Source organism: Accipiter gentilis, chromosome Z (assembly GCF_929443795.1).
Source record: "Accipiter gentilis chromosome Z, bAccGen1.1, whole genome shotgun sequence".
Classification (NCBI taxonomy): Eukaryota; Metazoa; Chordata; class Aves; order Accipitriformes; family Accipitridae; genus Astur; species Astur gentilis.
In genome coordinates, this window is record NC_064919.1 from 48,640,112 (window position 1) to 48,661,956 (window position 21,845).

Genomic DNA, 21,845 nt, shown 5'->3' on the forward strand with positions numbered 1-21,845 from the left:
TGCTTGGATAAGTGTTCTGAGTAATTCAGCTTTCTTTAAACGCAGTTTCTGCCGTGTTCTAGTGATGTTCTAAGGCAACAGTATATTGGGGCATATGTTTATGGGCCTCTAAACCACCATCTGAAGAAAATGGCTAGAATTGGAATGTATGGCTTTATGGGAAATACACCACAGAAATCGTCAGAAAGTCTTTTTTTTGCCTGATATGTTTTCTAGAGTTCATCCTTTTCCTCATTTTTCAGAGAGATGTCTCCTGAGACCCAAAAGCTTCAGGTACACAGAATTGCACAGTGCTGCAGTATAGCACACTGCAGAAGTATAGGGCAATCTGCTTGCTGCAGGAGGCTGCTATTGTGCTATGGAACAGCAGCCGCTCCGTAACCATTATTTGGAATAATGCCCCTGTTATCTGCAGTGTCTGAGCAGGTAGTTCCTACTTGGTAGTAAAAAAGAGCTTCAACTATTAAAAGAAAACATTTAAGCATAGCTTGCTGATTTATGATGTAGAAGAGAAGTCTTCTAAGATCACTGCTCTCGGGACTCTCTCTCTCTGAGAGTTGCATATCTTTATCACTTTGAGGGGAAAACTGGAGAAAGAAGTTGAGATGTGTATTCTTTTTCCCTTGCAGAGATTTTATGATCGGAACCAAAACTGAGGATGACCGTAAATCTCATTGTAAAAATTCAAGTTTTTACTGGAGAGTAATTTAGACCTCTCTTAACAATGGCAGGGCACAGGACCAGCTCTGTCAGAACAGCTTCAGCTGAAAGCCATTAACTTCTCTGGCTTTTTCCAAGGTAAATCTCAAAAAGCAGAGTGATTGTTCAAGAGGTGCATCAACAGGCAAAGTTTGTCTCAAAGATAAGGAGCCCCAGAGGAATGGGAAATGGGCAGAATTCCCTACTAAGCTCCTTTGCCTACACGCTCATCTCATGGTTGTTAACTTCCATATATAAGCTGTCTTAGAAAGGCAGTATTTTTTCCTGGAAGTCTCAGGCCTAGAAACCAGGAGAGTGCACAAGTATGTAAGAGTATTGCATTTTTTATGGGGTTCTGTAGGGCTGGGTGGACGTCCAGTTTCCCATGGAAAAATTGCCTCTGTGACCCAGAGATTTCTAACTTCGATGCTTAGACTTCTGTGACCTTCTGTTTGATTTGGAGTCATTGGGACACACTCCCCCTACATACTATCTTAGAGAAAGTAGGTAGCCCTTAAAACATAATTTTCTTGGGTTTTTTTTTTTGTTTCTTTTCATTTGACCTAAATTTACCTACAAGATCTAGGTGTCTGTGAGATCAAAAGCAAAAACGCAGCAGTATTGCCCCAAAACAGAAGAGACCTTTCAATTTAAATTGCTGATTATGAATTTCATTGCCAGTTGGCTGATCATACTCTCCTTCTCCTTCAGAGCAAACCCACACATAATTTAAAAAAAATAATGAAGGAATAAGGAAGTAGCCACACATTTTACTTAATTCAGTGCTAAAGAGCTAATTCTGTCTCCTGTTTTGGAGATCACCTTATCCTTTAAGAGCTTGGTATCTTCAAGAATACTGTGAGGTTCATGCAAGCTGCTTTGGAGACCTTTTCTAATTTGTGATGGTTGGAATATCGGGGACCTATAAAGGGAGACCACTCCTAGGGTAGCCTCAGCATTTTTCTGAGAGAGCAAAAGGGTACTTGCTTCCTTAGAAACCACAGCTTCAGAAGGAGGAGATGATTTTGCACCGTCTGCTCAGTGTCATCACAGGTAAGCTGCACTTCTAAGGAAGCAGGCGACTTTGGTTAGCGACAGAGGATTTAAACAAGCCTTCTAAGGTGAACATCCTCATTTTCAGTCAGTAAGTAAAGCAGAAACAGGCACCTTCCACTGTCTTACAGCTGTTCCTGGTTGTATTTTGTGCATTGTTCAAGGGTGTAGGCAGCTGGACCTTAGCAGGTGAAGGAGGCAGGAAATACCTAGTTAGGGAACCTGAGGGTGACAGGGTATGGAGCAGGGTTCTGGGCACTCCTCTGAAAGAACAATTTTATCTTCTGATGAAGGGCAGCTGCCCTCTGGAGACCCAAGATGAAATGTAGCATCCCTGAAATGTTTTGGTCGAGCTGTGTTGTTTTTAGAGATAGGGGGTGAGCAGTCTGACACCAGGCGATGAGTGCCTGTCTTACCCACTGATTATTTTTTCTCTAAAATGTATTAGTCTACCTCATGGTACACAATTGTAAGCTTTTACCTAAGAAGGGTCGTAAAAGGCTGCCAGTACTCTCTCCCCCGTACTTTCTTCTGTAATGCTGACATTTGAGTAATGACACATACTCTGATGCTCTCATCTTCATTGTAGGCAGTAGAAGAAATGTAGAGAGTGACTAGAATACAGGCTCTTTGGGCAGTGGCTCTCTCTGTATTTGTGTTCTACTTAATGTATTGTGGCCCTCGACACGGCTTCTGTTCCCATGTATAACTAGATAATAATGACAATAATTACTATTACAGTGGAGGGTTTGAAAGAATGAATCATTATTTGCATGGTTACAGAATAGGAAGGTCTGCTGGCAAATGTTTATGTAACCTGTTTTCAAAGATACATTTGTGAATACCAATTTTGGTGAACATTCCTCATTCTCTTTGGGAAAAGTTCTGCTTTAATTCTACTTTATACAGCTTTACTGAAATTAAATTTATGCACATACTTCTTGAAATTAATGCACTCAGTACCTCAATCTTGTCTTTGCCTGCTGTGACTAAGTCATCCACTCCATTCAGCAGCAGTTATCTATTTTCTCTGTTGAGTCTTTCACTACTGGTGTAATAGTGGAAGCTCTTCTTGTTGCTCTTGGTGTTTCTGGTAAGTCTCAACTCCAGCTAAGCTTTGGCTTCCCTGATACAGTCCCTGCATGCCTGGGCAGTGTTTCTTGATTCTCCCTTTGTAGGCTGTCTCTGCTTCCAGTCTCTGTATGCTGCCTTTTTTGTATTGTAGTTCTATCGTGGGTTTCCTATCTTGCCAAACTGGCTTCCTGATAGGTCTACTTGGTTTCTTGAGTGTAGCGGTGGACCGTTCTTGTGCTTGAGGATGCTCTCCTCAAAGGCCAACCACCTTTACTGGGATCCTTTTCCCTTCAGAGCTGACTCCTATGGTATCCCATCTACCAGTTCCCCGTATGACTCAAAGTCTGCCCTCCTGAAGCCTGGGGTTTGTGCTTTGCTACTTGCCTTCCTTCCTCACCCCCCCTCAGGACAGCATCACCCACTGTCCATCGTCTCTGCTTGGCCCATCCAGTACCTGTGTAACAAGAAGTTATCCTTGACACCCTCCAGCAATCTCCTGAATGGCTGGAGTCCTGATGTGTTAAATTTCCCAATGAGGATGGTGGTCTGTGACACAGAGCCTTCCTCAGGTTGTTCAGAGAAAGCTTCATCTGCTTACTTACCCATGTCGGTGGTCTGTAACACATGCTACCACAGTGTCATGTTTAGCAACCTCTCCTCTGACCCTGACCCACAAGCTGTTAGCCAGACCTGAGCCCCCGCACATCTGAGCTGCTCCTTCACATGAAGGGCAGCCCCCGACCTCCTCTTCCCTGCCTGACTCTGCTGAAGGGCTCACCTCCATCCATCACAGCACTCCAGTTGTGTAAGCTGTCCCACCACAATGCTTGCATGGAAAATACCTTGTTGCAAGCACCCTCTTTGAACATCTAAGTCTACTGTCTTCATTAAACCCTGATCAGTGGAAATGTGACATGGCAAAAGCCATCATCTCCTAGGCAGTCAGGTCCTAAGTAATTTTTGGGCTTTAATTATCAAATTGAACATGTTTGGTTCTATTTGCTGCTTGATAAGATGCAGGTCTGAGCTGTGGAACAGTGGTAATGGGCTTGGCAGGAAAATCTTCCGTATATTTTGTATAAATCTGAAATCCCGGGTCGTTCCGACATGGACAAGGTTACAGTAATCTAGTTACAATGAAGACAATACATAATTAGGTATAGCAAGGCCTTGTAAGTGACTGAAAAGTCCACGTTCTTAAGCAGATAAAAGTAATCTGCATTACCCAAACAGCCCAGAGCAGACCTTGATTTAAGGCGTGCTGAGTTGTGAACCGCTGTGGATGTGGTGAACGAGTGCCTCATCTAGACTGGATGTGTTGATCCCAGCCAGTGCTTCTCAGTTTCCTTTCTTCACTGTGCTAATGGCACCTTAGTCTTGTCCAGACTCATTTTAACCTTCAGAACTTAATAGGCCCCAAAGACATGTCAGTTCATGGGCTATTTGGCATACTATGCCTGCTTTTTGTGCAAGTCCTTGCATCCTGCCCTCATACGTCTCATTTTTACCCCTTAAGAGCTCTTTTTAATATTTTGATACTGTAATACTTCTGTACTTTGTTTTCTGATGGTGCTTTAGATAGTTTTGTATCAATGGATTACTCGAGGCTGGCTTGGCTGCTAGTTTAGCTTCTGTAACTGCTGCATTCTTTTAAAACCGAAATCGATATGTAGAATATAATCTGTAGTTTGATAGCCTGTACTTGTGACTGGCAAACATAGATACTATAGATTTCTACATCCAACTGTTTTCTGCAACACTGCAAGGAAGAAGCCCAGGTGTCATCTGAAGCACTGCAGTTAAGTTACTTAGGTCATCTAAATCAGTGGTCTCCAAAGTGGGGTGCGTGAGATGATCCATTGGGATGCAGGAAGACAGTACTAGAATTTCAGTAGTGCATGTATATAAATTATAAATAAATATATTTGTACAGGGTGTATGTGCTCAAAAACGTTTTACTAACAGGGGTGCATGGTGAAAAAAGTGTGGAGACCACTGATCTAAATTATGTCAGTCAATCCCATCCACCACACCTGGTCGCTGTAAGTAGAGGAATTTCACGGCATTCACAGAATTAACACTGTGTTGTGCACCAAGAAATGCCTCAGATCTCATATGTATTTAGTTGTGTTTGAAAAAATACATTGATTCTTTCATAAAGTAATTACTAAAGCTTTTTAACCAAGACTCAAATACATTGCAAACATTGATCATGTTGTATTAAGCATTGATTGTTCAGCTTTAAGCACATCAAATTGGAGACCTTTCTGTACCTCCTGTATCTTTTCCTGGAATCTGCTGCTGCCAGTCTGTGGCGACAAGGTATGTTCTGTAAACAAGTATCCAGTATGAGTTGGGGATATGCTGTTTGTATCTCAGTCTGTCTAAAATCTGTTTCATAGACTAAATCTTGGCTTTATGAACATAGTTATGTTTTACATAGGTAAAAGTATGCAATTTGTGGAATGCAGTACGAGTAGAGAGAGATGAGCGTTTTTGTAAAAAATACTACTTTCCAAATTATTCATCAGAAGCTGTTGCATGACAAAAAGATAAAGTTTACGTAATTTCACTAACACCATTATCAGCCATGTGTCCTGAAATGGATATGTGCATTGTTCATTTACTGAAATCTTTGTTGCTGGTAAATCAGTTTTACAGCATTTTTGATAACTAATATAAATAATAAATAGATTCATTTCAGATCTTGTAAACAACTTCAGGTTTTTTCACAATCTTCAAAAATAGTTCTACTATTGACCTGTGTAATGCCCTTGAGATCGCTCTCTCTAGTTTCCCTGGTTGTTTCATATTTTGCATCATGCTATTTCATGTTCTCTGTTTTAGTCCTGGCTGCCTATGAGTTCTTTGAAAAAAGAGCATGTTACACTTAAATATGTACATCAATAAAATAAAAAGCTCTTATATTGTATCAGAAGTGTATACAGGAGATAAATCAGACTATCAGTAAATTTCCTCATGTCTTAGGTTTGATTTTTCGTGATTTTTTTTTTTTTTTTTAAATCTTTATTTTTGGTAACAGACCTTCATTTCAGCTGGGTTGAAAAATGATGTAGGTAAATACACAAATCTTAAAGACAACTTTTTCAATTTTTTATTTTCTTGCACCCAATTCTGATTTTAGTTACGTCAGTGGAGATTCGGAATAGCTGAACAATAACTGGTAAAAAGTGCTTAAAAAACACTAACATATGAAATGTAGAAAATCTCTACATGGTTTTAGTTCTTGTTGCATCACAGTCAAAAGTACAAATTCCAGTGACTTTTATGTACTTTTACTGTAGGCTGGGGTGAGAGCAGAATTAATGGCAATGCTGAGCACTGTTGAAGGTATCATTCTCAAGTATTAGTAAATTATACTAAAGCATCTGATAGCTGCTGGTTTGGTTTTTTGTTGTTGTTGTTGTTGTTGTTTGGTCTTTTTTTTTTTCTTTTTTTTTTTTAAATGGGACAGGAGGACAGACTGTTTGCTTTATTCAGCCATGTAGCTTCCTCACAGTGATTTTTCTGAGAAACCTGCAATACTGGTGGTGTACCTCCGCTTCTTTTGATAATCTTAATTTTCTACATTTTTTCCCTACATTTAAATAGGAGTCAGATATGGTCACTCAGACTGCAGGGAATTTCTCCCCAGTCTGTTATTTTATTTAATCTGACAATTAAACATTGCCTCTATTTTCCTTGTCATATTTCTCTGTATTTTGGGGCATTTTCTAGGCAATGATCAAACTGTATTTGTGCAGTATGACCACGCATCCTGATATAGAAAGCCTGAAACGTGACCAGGTCTCAGTCCTGGAGGATCAACAAATATGTTTTCATTTTTCACAAAGGAGGCAAGTATTTACAGGTGGATGTTGTGGCTGTAGTATTAATAGATGATGAGGTAAGAGGGCTGAGGTAGGCAGAGAAGTCGCATTGTGAAAGCAGGTGGATCTGCAGTGCCTCTTTGTTCAGTACAGCAGAGTAATGTGCTGATTCGCGTCATGCAGTTAGTGGTGGCCAAATTCTTTGTGTCTGTGTGGCTTTACAGGCGCTGCTAGGCTACCAGTTCTACTGGTGGACGAAGTCTGTCTTGTCTTAATACAGTTCTTTGTGTCTGATGTAAATGTAAACTAATCTGTTTTTACCAACACTGGGATGGATCTGGTATGAAAGATTATTTCTTCAGGGCACAGCAATTATTCAGATTTCTATGTGACATAAAAAGATTCCTGCAGTAAGGGGAGGACTTCATTTGGAGCAGGTCACCTTTCTATCTTTTCAGAGTGGGAATCTTTTGAGCTAATTTGGATATGTGCTTACCACAGAGATGTAAATATTTGGCAGGACACCACTGGTAATGGTCTATGAATGTCCTCATTCAGTTTAAGGAAGAAAAAAACCCCACAAACAACACAACTTTAACTCTCTCCTCACAGGAGTTTTCAGGACAATACTATTTTTGTTTTCAGTGGTGCTGGGAAGAGCTCAGTGATAATTGATCAATTTGCTCAGAAAATACTTCTAATCTCCATTCCCTATATGCCAACACTTTCATGTAGTGTTCTGTGGGAACCTCATGAATACGATAGTATTGGGTCAAAACCAACCTATAGTAAATTTCCTCAGAGAATGAAAATTGTGAATGTGAATTGGTGGAACCATAAAATAAATTTACCCTTATAAGCTGCTTAGATTCTTTGCACAAAAGAGCCCCAGGAGTTCTTGTGCCTTGGAGCTAAGACGAGATCAATGAAATAGAAAGCAAAAAGCTTTACATCTGCTGCCATATGGACACTCATGCAGTACTAGCAATGTTGTAATGAACGGGTTGCCAGGGTGTTGGGTGTATAGAAGCCAAATTTATTTTATGATTAATATGGAGCATTTAAAAGGCTGGAGTTTTAAAGGCATAGCTGAAAGTTGCATATCAGGTTGAAAATGTTCCCCAGTAACCGGAATAAGACAGAGTCCTGCTAACTTCAGAAGACTATAGATTATACGAAGCATCAGTCAGAGTTACTGGTCTTCGAAAACCTGCTTCCTGCTAAAGTTTTCAACAGTGCTTAACTGAGGGGTAGGACTTATGCTAATTTTTCACTAAGAGTGAAAGAACCTTTTGTGGGATAAGATATTGATAGTCCCTGATTCTAAGAGTTTTTCTATTATTTATTTATTTATTAATTTATTATCATTATTTTTATATTATTATATTCTTTTATAGCATTACATTGTGTATGATGTGTTATTTACAGTTTTATTTGGATCTCAGTACTAGATATGGGTACATAACAATCCACATAATTTGTAGACCAAAGAAAATAGTAATTGTTACACAAAGTAAACTATTAAATACAATTTGACTCCAAAGGAAAATACATAGTTTAAAAGCAATATTTGTGTGCTCTCAAAATAAATAAACACGAAAAATGTTCAGACACTTTAGATGGACATACATGTAAATAGAAACATACATATTTTAAGAGAAGTAACAGGGTGGGGGCTGATTCTCTCTTCTGATACACCCTTTCTCTTATTTATATCTTTGCACTGAGGAGACAGTACTTCAGTATGGGGAACTTAAAAGCTGTTTGAGCTTTGGTTCAATTCTCCAGTGTCTAAAATGATGTTCACAAATAAATGCATGCCTGCAAAACTGGGTGAAAAGTAATCAGTACACATGTAATTTGTCTCTGAAAAGCTAGGGGGGTTTATGTAAAACGCTCTTCTGGGACAGTAAGGACCAACTGAAAATTTGGTCTATATTGTGTAAAGCATATCACCTTCAGAAAGCACTGGTATAAAAGTTGCTTGGTGAAACTAAAAGCATACATGCACCCCTTTCAACTAAAATGCTGACACTGTTCTGAGATCCTGCTTATTATTCTGGATTTTTAAAATCTGTGGCATGTGGAAGATGCAGTTACAGTACTTCAATGTGCTGTAGTGTATGCATGTATGTGAAATGGCATGGTAGTACATATATTGCAGTTTTAAGGTGACTTAATAGGCACTTCTCTGTAACCACATAGTTACTCATTAGTAGAGTTTTGTTAACTGCCAACACCAAATTTATAGGTAACACTAGATTTGCAAGCACTCCAGAAAGCTAAAATGTCTCCATTGCATCCCCTAGTATTTCTGCTGTAACTCACATAGAGGTTAAAACACTACTTTTCCAGAGAAGCTAGCAGTCTGGTGCATACCCAGACTGAGATATCCTTTGAAGAAGATGGTTTGGCAAAGTTCCTGTAAGCCACACCTTGAACAGGAGCTTTGTGTCCTTCAAGGTATCCAAGGTATGACACCTAGAGGTCCATCTAGCCAAAATTTGTAAAAGCTTTTGAAAATCTTGACTTATGTGACTTTTAAGAGGTATTTAACAACTCAAGAAAACCAAGATCTGTGTTGGTCTAATTTCCACAGCTGCTGGTTTCATGTAGTAGCCAGTTTGGGCTTCTGCAAATGAATTCTTTGCATGCCAGTCCAGTGTTCTTGCTGTGGAACCACAGATGATGTTTACTTAAGTTGTGAATTTAAACACATTCATGAAGATCTTTCATTCACAAGCCATTTGCCTCAGACTTTTCACACGTGTCTGTCTGCTTGTTTTGGCAAGTCTTTAAAGTGTCTGTAACTTAGTCTACTTTAAAAGCTTTGTAAGTGTAAACAAATGCAGGTAATTTTCATTAAGATGTCAGTTTGTCATTCATGTTTCATTTCCAGAAGTAAGATACTTTTGGAAGTAGCATGCAACCACTGCTGCGAATGCAGTTTGAAACACGATGAATATGCAAAGTTAGCAAATCTGAGAAAGCATTTCCTTCATTGCACTCCAAAGGCACCACAAGCCTGGAGGGAACTTCATGTTACCTGCCCATTTAATTTCTCAGCACTAGGAGATTTCTTTGTCTATGTGTTCCTGGCCCCTTCCAAGTATCTGATGGCATCAGTTTCTAACTTCCGCTTTTGCCTTTGGGAGTCTTACTACAAATGAGACAATAAAGAGGATTCGTTTATAAAAGAATAAAAATAGTGTTTACCTGGGCTTGAATAGAAGATGATGATACAGAAGGGAATGCAGATGCATCAGGGAGAACTGTCTACCCAGGTTGACTTGCCAGACTGTCCTGCCATTCTGGGTAATGCTGCATGCTCCCTTGCGTTTTAATCTGAAATAATAAAAAAATCCAGTGATCGCAAGATTGATCTATTATACATAAAATGCATAGCCGTTTTCCCGCTGATGATCTCATTACATTTACTTCTTTTAGAAAGCCCCAGCTGCTAGGGAGAAGATGCATTTGTCTCCTAGCCTGAAGAGGGCCTGTTGTACTGGGATCAAAGTGGGAATTATACCAAACACTTCTAGAAAGCAGGTCAATACCCAAATATGGATTTATGTACCTAACTTTAGTCGGACATGTTGACCTGAGAGACTGGGACAAGAACACAGTGGGAGTGTGGGAGTGGGACAGTGGGAGAATCAAAGAAGGACCCCAGGAGCCTTGGTGCCCTGCCATTTGTTTAATCCTTAGGAGACCGCTTCAGTACTCACCGTACTCCTCCTTGTAAAAGATTAGCCCAGCCCGCCCATGCTAGGTCACACAAAGTCGGTTAAATCTGTTTCTAGACATTGTACAATCCTGAGAAGCAAATTTACTGATATAAATTAGTTTCTTCATGGCATTGGATCACTAGTTTTACTGTGCCGATCAGCAGAGACTGGATGGTTTATACTCTGCCACTGGATAGGTTTGATCGCTTGATAAACTGGAGGTTGAAAGCTGCAGAGGCAGGGAGAATCTCCTTTGAGAGCTGGTGTTCAATCTGTAAGTACTAAGGGGGACTTCCAGGCCTGTCCCGAGCAATGCCAGTGATACCTCCCCGGGCACTTCGGCTTTGTTCACCGTGGCCCGTGAGTGGTCTTGCATACTCTTGTCATCACAGGCCTGAAAATGCCTATTGGCTTTTTGTAAAATAAGCATTCCAACAATAAAATAAAATGATGATGGTAATAATAATAATAAAAAAGATATGTCATAATAAAATACATAATTCTGAACTCCAGGGAAGTATACATCTTTTGGAATATAATTGTCTTTTCTTGCTTCTTTTTCAAGAATGTCTAAGCATCCTATATATCCTATATATCTTTTAATCCCGTTAGGCTTTCAGTATCTGGGCTTTATTTACTTGTTTTATACACTTTTGAATTTTTAGCATTGCTCCTTCTGTTGGGTTTCCACTGTTGATAACCTTCCTATTATCCTCTGGTTTTAGCATCAATTTTATAAGTCTCACAGTTTATGACTAAGGCAGATTTTAAAGCTAGATGGCCACCGAGAATTTTACTGAAAATTTGTCAGATTGCACTGAACTCTTGGGGCTTTGGATTCTCAGTCTTGTGGAAGTTGAGGTCCTTGCTTGTCCATCCAATTCTGCGTCTGCAAGGTCACTGTAATGGCATTACCAGAACATTTGCAGTGCGTTGTCACAAGACCTTCTCTTTACCATCAGTATCTCATCAGAAAGAAGCTGTGGAAGGTCTTTCTGTACACATTGAAGAAAGCCTTCTTTTCAGTGCGTTCCAACTAGGCACACATAAGAGAAACTAATTTTTTTTTTTTTTTTTTTTTTTTTTTTTGCCTGGGAAGAGATCCAGTGGTCAGGTACCTTTCTTAAGTGGTCAGTTTTCAGCAAAGAATTGAATGTCTTCTTGTTAGCCTGGTCTCTTCCCTCTCTCCTACTAGTCAAGCTATTTTTTGAAGGAGGTAGGTTATCTCACCAACATCTTTCCACTTCACTTGATTTATCACTTCAACACTTGAAAAGCACAGTAGAGCATAATTACACCCAAAAGTGTAGTTTAATAGCGAAACATTTCTTTTCTTTCCATTGCCACAAAGGAACCAAAAGGAACTTTTGCAAGACAGAGGCAATACACCTATGAGCAGTGTTTTGAAGACAATTATTACTACAGCTCATAAAATATGAAGTGAAGATAGAGTATGGAGGAGGTCCATGAAGTCTGATTTCACTAGCAAAAAAGAAAGTTGCATCTAAAGTATAACTAATAATCTAAAATTGTATTTGTGTCATCTTTCTTTTTTTAAACTGATTCCTTTATACTTTGGCATTTTTCACTTCTTCAGTCCACAGAAAGTGCTAAACCAGCTGGTAGATATTTAAGTAAACAGCCTGTTAATAAGGCCTGCAGGTACCCTATTTTTTTGTCTGCCTCTTAGCCAAATTAGGGATTAGATAACTGTGGCAAGTTTATGCTACAGATGTGTCTTGGTGATGTTATCTCAGACTGACTCTCTGCAACAGACTCTCCTGGTGCCAGCACTTTTCTAATGACAAAACTATGTTTTCATCCATGTGGCTTCATTCATTTGTAAGAGGAGCAGGGGAGTGGTTTCATTATACTAGTACCAAAGGTACTTTGCTGGAGTGATTTGTCAGTATAATGTAGCAGACTGTGTTAAGGGGAAGCTTTCTCTGGCAAAGACCCAGGTTTCTGCATTGTAACTGGCATCTTGTAATTTGTTTTGATTCACTTTGTGATCTTAATCTTCTTCCCATGTCCTTTGAAAATTAAGAAACCGTTTGAGGTCAAAAGTGCTTTTCTAATGTCAGTGGAAAAGCACAATCGTTGACAAAAAAGAGATTTAAGAGTGGAAGTGCTGCCGTGTGGGATGGGCTCACCAGGGAGAAGAGGGATCAGGCAGGGAACCTGGGCTCCCCTGTGCTACTGAAGCAGTGCGCTGCGTGCAGGCAGACTGGGAGTCTCCCAGTAAACCCACTGGTTAAATGTCTCGACTTGCCTAAATGCCAGCTAAGAGGTCGTATCTGCCACCTGTTTCTTCCCCAGGGCTGCTCGTCAGGTACAAACTGGGACGATGCTGAGATCCAGGGTTCAGTCTGGGGGCCCACTTCACTTGAGGCAGAAAGAGCATAGCCTAGTTAGTTGACCTGCATACTCATCAATATTGGAGCCATGAGGAAAGTGGAATTGAAGCCAAGTTTTGATAGGATCAAAGCTGCGTGGGGGGAATGGGGGCACTTAGGAAGTTGGCCGAATCATTCGAACAACCAAAAGAAACATAAATGTGGTTGTCATCAGTCTCAAAATGATGACCCCAAAGCAGTTTATAATGATGTAACTCAGGTTAAGAAATAATTGCGAAAGATGACAGCTGCTGGAGGAGTACAATTAGGGCTGGTATATTATCACATATGTAACTTGGCTCTTTTTGTAATTGATGGTGAAACTCTCACTGACTGTAGCGGAGCAAAATATAAACAATATTGAGCATTGCATACTTGCAGTCAGGACAACAGAAGAGGGCCAAAGACAGATAAACGCAGCATTTACTGACCCTAAGCAGAGCCCTGTGGAAATACCCATGGGCAAAAGATACCAAATACCAGTTGTTCTCTTTTGGGGAGGCGGCTGATTTTATAGCTAACAGGTAATGAAGATACGTACTTCTTCCAAAGGAAGGTACCAAAGATGCAAAGATGCCAAAGCATAGGAAATGACATTAACAGTCTTACAGCATCAGGGCATCCGAACCGTGAAGAGGTTATAATCTGCATTTCGTCATTTTCTGCTTCTGTTTGCTATACCCCGGGAAAAATAGCAGTGTTTTGTTATTAAAGGAAACAGTGTGTTTACCCTCTACACTTGAGGCTGTCTATCCCAGAACATTCCGAAGATTGCTAGTCTATATGCAGCAATCATCAAGGTCATTACTGATAAAATTATAAAAGAATATAAAGTAATGAAACTGTAGTAATGAAAGGAAAATACAAAATCTATAGAAATTCTACCTACAGCTTTTCTTAGTGCAATTCTTGCTTGTAGTTTCAGCCTCTTGGAGCAATTGCCATGGAAAATAACACCAATGTGAACTTTTTGGTCTAATATTTCACCTTGCCCTTCCAACAGAACAGACACTTAGAAAGTTTTGTGGCTGCGTATTGGGCATCAGTCACTTTCCTCTGCACAGCAAGATTAACCCAAGTGCTGTGTGGAGTTACGTTGGTTTCTTCTGCTATAAATTCAGGTTCTAGGACTCTGGCTTGTGGCAAAAAGACAGGAGAGAGCAGCCGGACATTCCCTTGGATGCAGGTAAGCACTGCTGCCAGCCAGGGCAGAAGCAGGGGATTGCCTGTTGTTGGTGAGGCCATAAGTGAGTCAGGTCAGGACAGCCTTCTGGTGACCGTCTGCTGGAGATTTGATTTACACTGCTGGGGAGATGGTATTATAGGAGCAACAGGGAAGATCCTGCCTGAGCAGCTCTTCCCCTCTGTTTTCTCAACAACGCAATGGGAAAATCCTCACCGTGTTTGCTTACCCTCAGCCTAACCAGCTTTGCTGGCTTTATTTCAGTTTAGGCTTTAGCGGTCTCTCAAAGGTGCTAAACTGTATTGACTGAGCTACACTGAGTGGAAAATAAATCCTTTTTTTAGGTATCTAGCCTTGGCCTAGATTTGATGACACTAGTGCATGGGAAACAGGGATGGGGTAAGTTGGGAAAGGTTTCAAATGCCATACCAGTGATATTTCTGGAGATCCTGAGAATGGCCCAAGTGATTTGGGACTCTCTATTTGGGAGTGTACCAGAAGATTTTTGTTGATGCTGTATATAGAGATTTTCTAAGATGTCTCTCCCATAAACCTTTACTGAAAATAGGATCACGGAAAGGCAGTGGTAAGGCAAAGCATGGCTCTGTCGTCTGCCTTCTCATGTTGGCTGTGGCTTCCCCAGGATTCCTGCCCTGCTTGCTCATGGTGGCCAGAGCATTACTTCCCCATCTACTTTTTTTCTCATCTTTCACAGTGATGCAATCCTCCATAGTAGAGGGCCACGATGAATCTGTCCATGTCCCCTTCCTGTGATACAGAAATAACAACAACCCTGCCATTTAACCCACACGTTCAATGTATTTGCTTTCATTCATACTAATAGGAAGGCTCTCTGCTTGGGCTTTAGAGCAGCCCTGCAGCCATTAGCAGAAATACTGAAAAATTAAAAACCAGCCACACTAAATGAAAATGTTGTAGCTTAAGACTTAGAAACTCAGCTTGGCACATCCACTGCTTGACTGATTTATTTTACCATTCCCTTTATAAAGAGAGAGTCAGCACATACTCAAGACCACCACCGATTTTCGTTTTTCTCCGATTGCCTTGGTGCTGCTATTAAATAGCCAGGAACTACTGAGCGCTTCTGGCCTGACTCCTGGCCAAGCAGATGAATGTGAATGCGCCGAGTCCCTTTCCAGCTTGCAGCTGTTTTGTAGCGGTGCTGGTATGTGCTCTAGGAACAAAAGCAGGCAAAGGGTTGGATTGTCGACATGCTGCCACCTTTTCTCGTGTCCGGATTTGGGCAGGAGAGTGATAGAAGACTTTCCACACTTCTGGCTCCTGTCTCCCTTTGTGGAAGGGCTCTGCTCATTTCAACTGCAAAATTAGTCATGCTTGTAAGTGCTTGTGCCAAGCTGGTGGGTTAGTGACTTTGGGGAGGTTACAGTCATGAACCATGGCTTTTGTTAAAGGAAGTGAATGGACTGCTGCCTGGTTACAGGCTGGAAACTGCAGAGAAGATATATGCAGAGCCCACTGGGCTGTGTTCATTTGCCTTTGGGTGGCATTTTACCTGGTGCCAGTGTCTGGACACTCTGCTTGCTCCTCTTCCCCTAATCAAAATTTCAAAATAATTCTCGCAGTGTAGGCAGTGGATTTTGTATGACACGTTGCTCAGTTTCTCCTCCCTACCTTTTACCTGCTGTTACGTTTTGGAGAAAAGGTACAACTCTTTGTTACTCTCACAGCTGAAATGGCTTTTGGGAAGGTTTGTCGTGCTCCTTTCTTTTCCTGATTTTACCCCTGGATGTCAAGGCCCATCCCCGTGCCACTGTAGTATATCTAACTAGTCCTTTTAATTGTGGAGTGTAAAAATGCCTCCCTCTTTGCCTTTTTGTGGTCAGAATAGTGTTAAATTACATCACACTAACAGGGCATCAAAGTGTGTAGGTGGAGCACAGGGGAAGCCAACCTATTGCAGGGTGATGCAAGGATGACAAAAGGGCCATATGGGACTCTGGTCACACCCCGTCAAATGAAGGAGTTATCTGGCAGCTCACACGAGCTGTGGACCATCTTTCTAGAAACCACAGTATTAAAATGTGCATTTAACTGAGTCCCCAAAGGGTCAAATGATAACAAACCAGCTGCAAAGGTTTATATTCATGGATGTGCAGCCTATTTGCAGATAGCCTCTGTTTTCTGTCTACATGTCTGTAATTACTGTGAGTCACTGTATGTCTGATATGCAATGCAAATTACTAGGATAGATTAAATTATGGAATATCTAAACCAGCAGATTTTAATGTGTTGATTTTCACCTACATGTCCAAAGGTGACAACTTTTTTTTTTTTTTTTTTTTAATATTTATAATTTTCAGTATATGGTGCTGCTTACATTACTGAGATGAAAAACTTTGGTGAAGCCTTACAGTATATTCTAACTTCGAGTATCATGACACCATTAATCCACATGTTAATTCATGTCTGATATAAGACAAACTCTTGCTGGTTGGGGGAATGGACAGGAGCTGTATATTAGTGTTTATCACCCACTGAAGAATCTTAGCATCTGCTAATAACAATTTTGATTTTTCTGGAAAATATCTGTGCACCATTTTCATCTGTTTCCCTTGGGTCAGGAGCTCCGGTGTTTCTCTCCTCTCTCTGCTTTTTCTAAGGTTACATGAACACGTTCTAATTTTCATGCTTTTTCAGTTCCCAGTGACTCTTACACTAATTTTTTTCTAACTGGGAAACTTGGATTTGAGATTGTACTTGAAAGCAAAATAGATACATCCTGCAGTTATTTAATTTTGCCGTCATTAAAACAACACAAATTCAGTCTTCTGTATAAACCTAGCACTTTAAGAGGAAAAAGTTGTCACTCATTAGAGAAGCTTGCAGTTTGATATAGCTATTGAAAGTCTGTTTTTCTGTTTTATTTTAAGCTACTTTACACTGCAAGAAACCAAGCTCATGAGATTAAAAGATTATCCTGAAGAAGTCACATTGCATGCCTGAAATCACCCGGCTGTTACAACAAGCCTTTCCAAATCAGTGACAAATGACAAAATACTGTAGTAACACTCAGGCATATTGACCTTGTGACCTTTGGTCTTACACTTGTTTTAGAAGCTTTCAAAGTATTTCAGGATGACCTGTTTTTTTAAGGTCCATCCATGGTGGCAATGTCCAGTTTGTGAGTCTTAATACCATCAGCTGGTTCTCTCTTTTTGCTGAGTAACTTAATAGAAATACTATGTCATTATGTATTAGTAGGATCTCTGCATGTTAGAGTTTGACCTACAGGTTGGCAAAGCCCACAGATGGAAACAAGGATTGCTAAACAAACTTCCTGAATTTGGGAGTAGTAGGAACCAAAGAGATAGGCCTGTGAATCTGTGTTAGATGTGTGCCTCAGTGAAGATAGGCCTGTGAATCTGTGTTAGATGTGTGCCTCAGTGAATCAGCCATCTTTAGTTTAGCAGACTCCCTTTGCTGAATTGCTGAGCCTCATGCATGCTCACCTCTGCAGAAAGGAGAGAAGATGCTGGTACATTTGTGAGGAGCTGCTGGTGTTGTTTACCAATAGTGACTTTGTTCATCAGCTCAGCAGAAATTTGCTAAATAAGATAAAAGCTTACAGAAGTTGTCATACTGGAAATACTGCAGCTCCCAAGTATCAGCAACCAGACTAGTTTTTCAGTGTAAGAACTGGGAGTTAAGATGTATGTTTTCTAGGAAGAAGGTTTTGTGGTTATTTTATGAAATTCAAAAGTGAGTGCTAATCAGTGTACCTTTTCATGGTCACTGTAACCATAGCATTTTGCTTGACTTTAGGAACAGGCAGACTTCATGGAACTCGAAACTTTGCAAATTAAAATAAGTTGCTACTTTCTTTTTTCCCTACAGAAATTATTTAGAGTATTTTAAAAATCCATGTTTTTCAAGGTTGTCTTTGTAGTCAGGTTTCTTAAAAAATGGTGCTTTCCATACAGCCACAAGAAAAGCTGGCAGTGAATACATCACAGTCCAGAAACCTCTGAGAAAGAAACATGAACATTGTGAAACCTAGTATTTAAAAGTCAGGGTTGCTGGGTCAGCCTTAGCTCAGACCCCCTGAGGTTATGCGTTATGCTACCAGCTTTAATTATGTTGTTGCATACATTTTTTTCTACTCAAGATTTTGCCTACCATTATGCTAACATTTATGAACCTTTCAGTGTTTGACTTTGCATTAACTTTTCTATTGCATCAGGCTTTTCTTATGGTGTGGAGGAAGCTGGAAACGTGGGGATGTACTTTCGTGGAATTTTTAAAAAAGAAGTCACCCCTTAAGCTGAAGAAGTCATCTTCTTGAGCTCTCCTGACTGTCTTTCCTATGTGTCCTTAGCAGAGATAAGGAATCCTACCACTTTTCTCGGCTATCTGAACTAAAGGAGTAACTGGTAGCGGTAGAAGCCCAAAAGACTTAAGTTTCCTATAATGCTAGACAGCAAAACCAGAGATGTGTAAAGCAGCATTGGCTGCTGGCCTCTCTTCCTGGATGACATACAGCAATCTCCCTTTTCCTCTTCTTTTCCAGTCTGGGAGGCTGAATATAAATGTGAAGATGCTCCAAGTAGAATCAAAATTCCAGGCTGATAATGCTGGATTAATTTCAGTTCATCCTGCCAGCGAACACAGCCTTTGTTCCTGTGGCAGCTATGTGTCTGCTTTTCAGTTGGATGGGAACTGCATTCAGCCTTTTCCCGGTTCCCTCTCTGTGCTCTCCGAGGGATGCTGTCTTGAGCCTCCCCTATGAGGAGCTAAGCACTCGCACTTTTCAGGAGCTGGTGAACTTCTCAGAGGACCCAGACCATGTAGTAAATGACAAAGTATTTTTCTAATGAAAAGAATATGTTGGAGGAGAAAATAAATTAATATTTAAACAAAGCCCTTGAGACAGCCTAAGACACTGTTCTTAAAGGAGGGCTTTTGAAAAGACTCAGAGGAACAATAAGAACACATTTTTAAAATCAAAATCTTATAGAAAAAGATCTTTGGGGTTGAGAGGATGGAATACAGATTTCAGCTCCACCAGCTGTAATTAAAACCATAAGCTTCTGTTGGGATCCTATGAAAAAAAAAATCCAGGAACCCTTATGGAAATCATTATTCAACCTCTTGGTGCACCACTGAAAGAGAGAAGCAAGCTCCAGTGTCACAAGTTGCTCCACATGGGGAAACTGGTTAACCCACCGCAGGCTCCACTGATTTTACTAATTATTAGTATAATGTCTTAAAGGGAGATAACTGGCAGCTTTGGGGAACCTTACTGCTTGGCTTGGTCTCTGCTTTATAGTTTTACGAACACAGGCTTATGTTGGCCGGGGATGTTTTATGATGGTGGTGACAGCACTAGAGTGGGTCTGGCAAGCCAAGCAAATGGACCGTGCTGCAGCACGAGGAGGAGCTCTGCCCAGCCCGGCGCCTGCGCTGTGCCACTGTAGCACATCTGATCGATGCATCGCTCCATACGCTGTGCAACAGGGATGCACTGGTTTTCCCACGCGTGCACGGAGATGAGGAGTGCTGGCTTCAGTCCCCAAACCCGTGCGCCATCACGGTAGGGTCGTGCGCCCACATCAGCCTGTCCGCGGTCCCCGCTGGGGGCAAACGCGCCCGTCCTGCTGCAGCGACTTGCAGCATGGAGGCCTCATAGTCTACAAGGAGAGACGGTGTCAAACTACGAGTGCCTGCAGAGATCCTCCAGCATTTACAAGCAGGTGCCTGCTTCTAACTGATAAGGATCTAGCTCTTTGAACATTGGAACTGTGTAGGTAAGAGATGTGCTATGAAAAGGCTGTCCTCTTTGACCATTATAACTTTAATAATCTCTTCTTTAGCCTTCTCTTTTTTTGAAAATGTGTAGGCAGTCATTGCCTCACGAAAAGAGAGAGACCAAGAGCAAAAGATGTCCAGTGAAAGGCATTTTATTTTCTTCTCTTTCTTGCCATGAAAGGGTTCATTGTTCCACCTCCACAGTTTCTTGCTCGCTGTGGAGAAAGGAACAAATTACCGAGTTCAGGCAGAGGAGAAGAATGGTATTGAACTGGGATGAACAGGGGTTTTCATCACGACAATAACTGGCCAGATAAGAAATCAGTTGATTTGTGTCAGATGGCAGATATTATATTTTAATATTCCAGTAGCGACCATGCTGTCTCTGATGCCTTCTGAAACTGTTTGTACTTTGATTTAATTTGGAATTAGAGCTTTCAAACAGATTCAGTAAGCCCCTGGGGGGAACAGTTACTTGTCAGCTCTGATTACGTTTAATTGGTGCAAATAGGAAATTTGCCATTTTCTCCCTTAATCATAGCTCACCTAGCTTCATTGAGTCTTTTGGGGGGTCTGTATTGCCTTTTGATTCTCTGGGTTCTGAGTTACATTATACTACCATATTCTTGATATGGAGTTCTATAGCAATTACTGTTGACATAGAAAAAGATATAATACCAGACAATGTAAAAAATTCTCCCTCCTGCACTATATAGAGAATAAATTTATTTTCCTTTCTCTATGTATAAAAATAGCAGTGAAGAAATGTGGCTGAACAAATGAAGGCAAATTGGTATTGTTTCTTCTGGTAATTTTGACAGCACTTTCTAGATGGGAATTTATACCAGTAGAACTCTATTGATCTAATTATAATGCTATAGTTATGCTGGAATAAATACCCGTGTGAGCAGTCTTAGGAAGGAGAGTGTTCATGCAAGGATTTATGCTGATGTAGCTCTACTGAGATAATTATAACAACATTGTTTGACCCATAAATTTCTCCATGTAGATAAAATGCTTAGTACAAACGCCTAGCTCATGGACCCAGATCCAGTATACAACAAGACTTGGAATTACCTGCAATGGAGTGCTGGAGAGTGGCTCAACTACCCACCCTTTTTTCCCACATATGTATCAGTTCCTCTGCTGAGCTCTAACCATTAAAACTTATCATCATCATCCGGGAAAGCTCTTCATCAGTGAAACAATATAGATGCTTCATGATATATTGTCCAGTATAGTGTGTTTTTTCCTCACAATGTATGGCATTCACTGAGCAAAAACAAATTGGGAAACATCTGTAGCTAGTTTCAGTCTGGAGGAGAGAAGTGGAATTTTCAGGGATGTCTGTAGGCCAGGGACATTAACAATGACACGAGCAATGTGTATTTGATGTAAATTGGTTAAAAATCTGTGGGCCATGCTGCTGGATAGTTACTGTAACAGTATGTGCAGATAGCGTGATGACTGATTTATGTGCAAAGTCATGATTAACTTCAAGTGGGTTTGTAGGTCTGCATTTATGTGTGACCTCCTTTTCTTTTTCACAAGAACAATTTTGTGATAGAATTTGGTCTTCATTGACTCTTAATAAATACTTTCAGTTAATTTCAGTGTTGCATGACCAGGTCATAGCAGCATGGACAGCACAACAAGGAAAGATTAACTTTGTGGATCAATATTGATTGTACCTGGAGACTTTTGTGCATGTTGAATTTACTTAGTAGTAACTCAAGCTGCATTGATATAAAAGGATCTGCATATAGGCAGCATATTACCTTCGTTTAATGTAAGTGCCAGTTGCTATATTGCTGTTTTTTTGTGTTTGGCTTTGCTATCATAAAATCTGAATGATGAACAGCAGAAAATTTACATTCAAAGTGCATCAGACCTTTCCTGGAACACTGCTGCTAAACACTGCACAACATCTGCAAACAAATGTTTGGTAACCTATGTGAGCATGATGGAATGAAGGAGAGAGGCTTCGGTTTGGAGAGGTTACATATGGAGGACAATCAAAAAGGCAGCAGTGCAAGGAGGCAAAACTTGCTGAAGAAGGAAAATTGCTATAATCAGGGAACTGGAAAGCTGT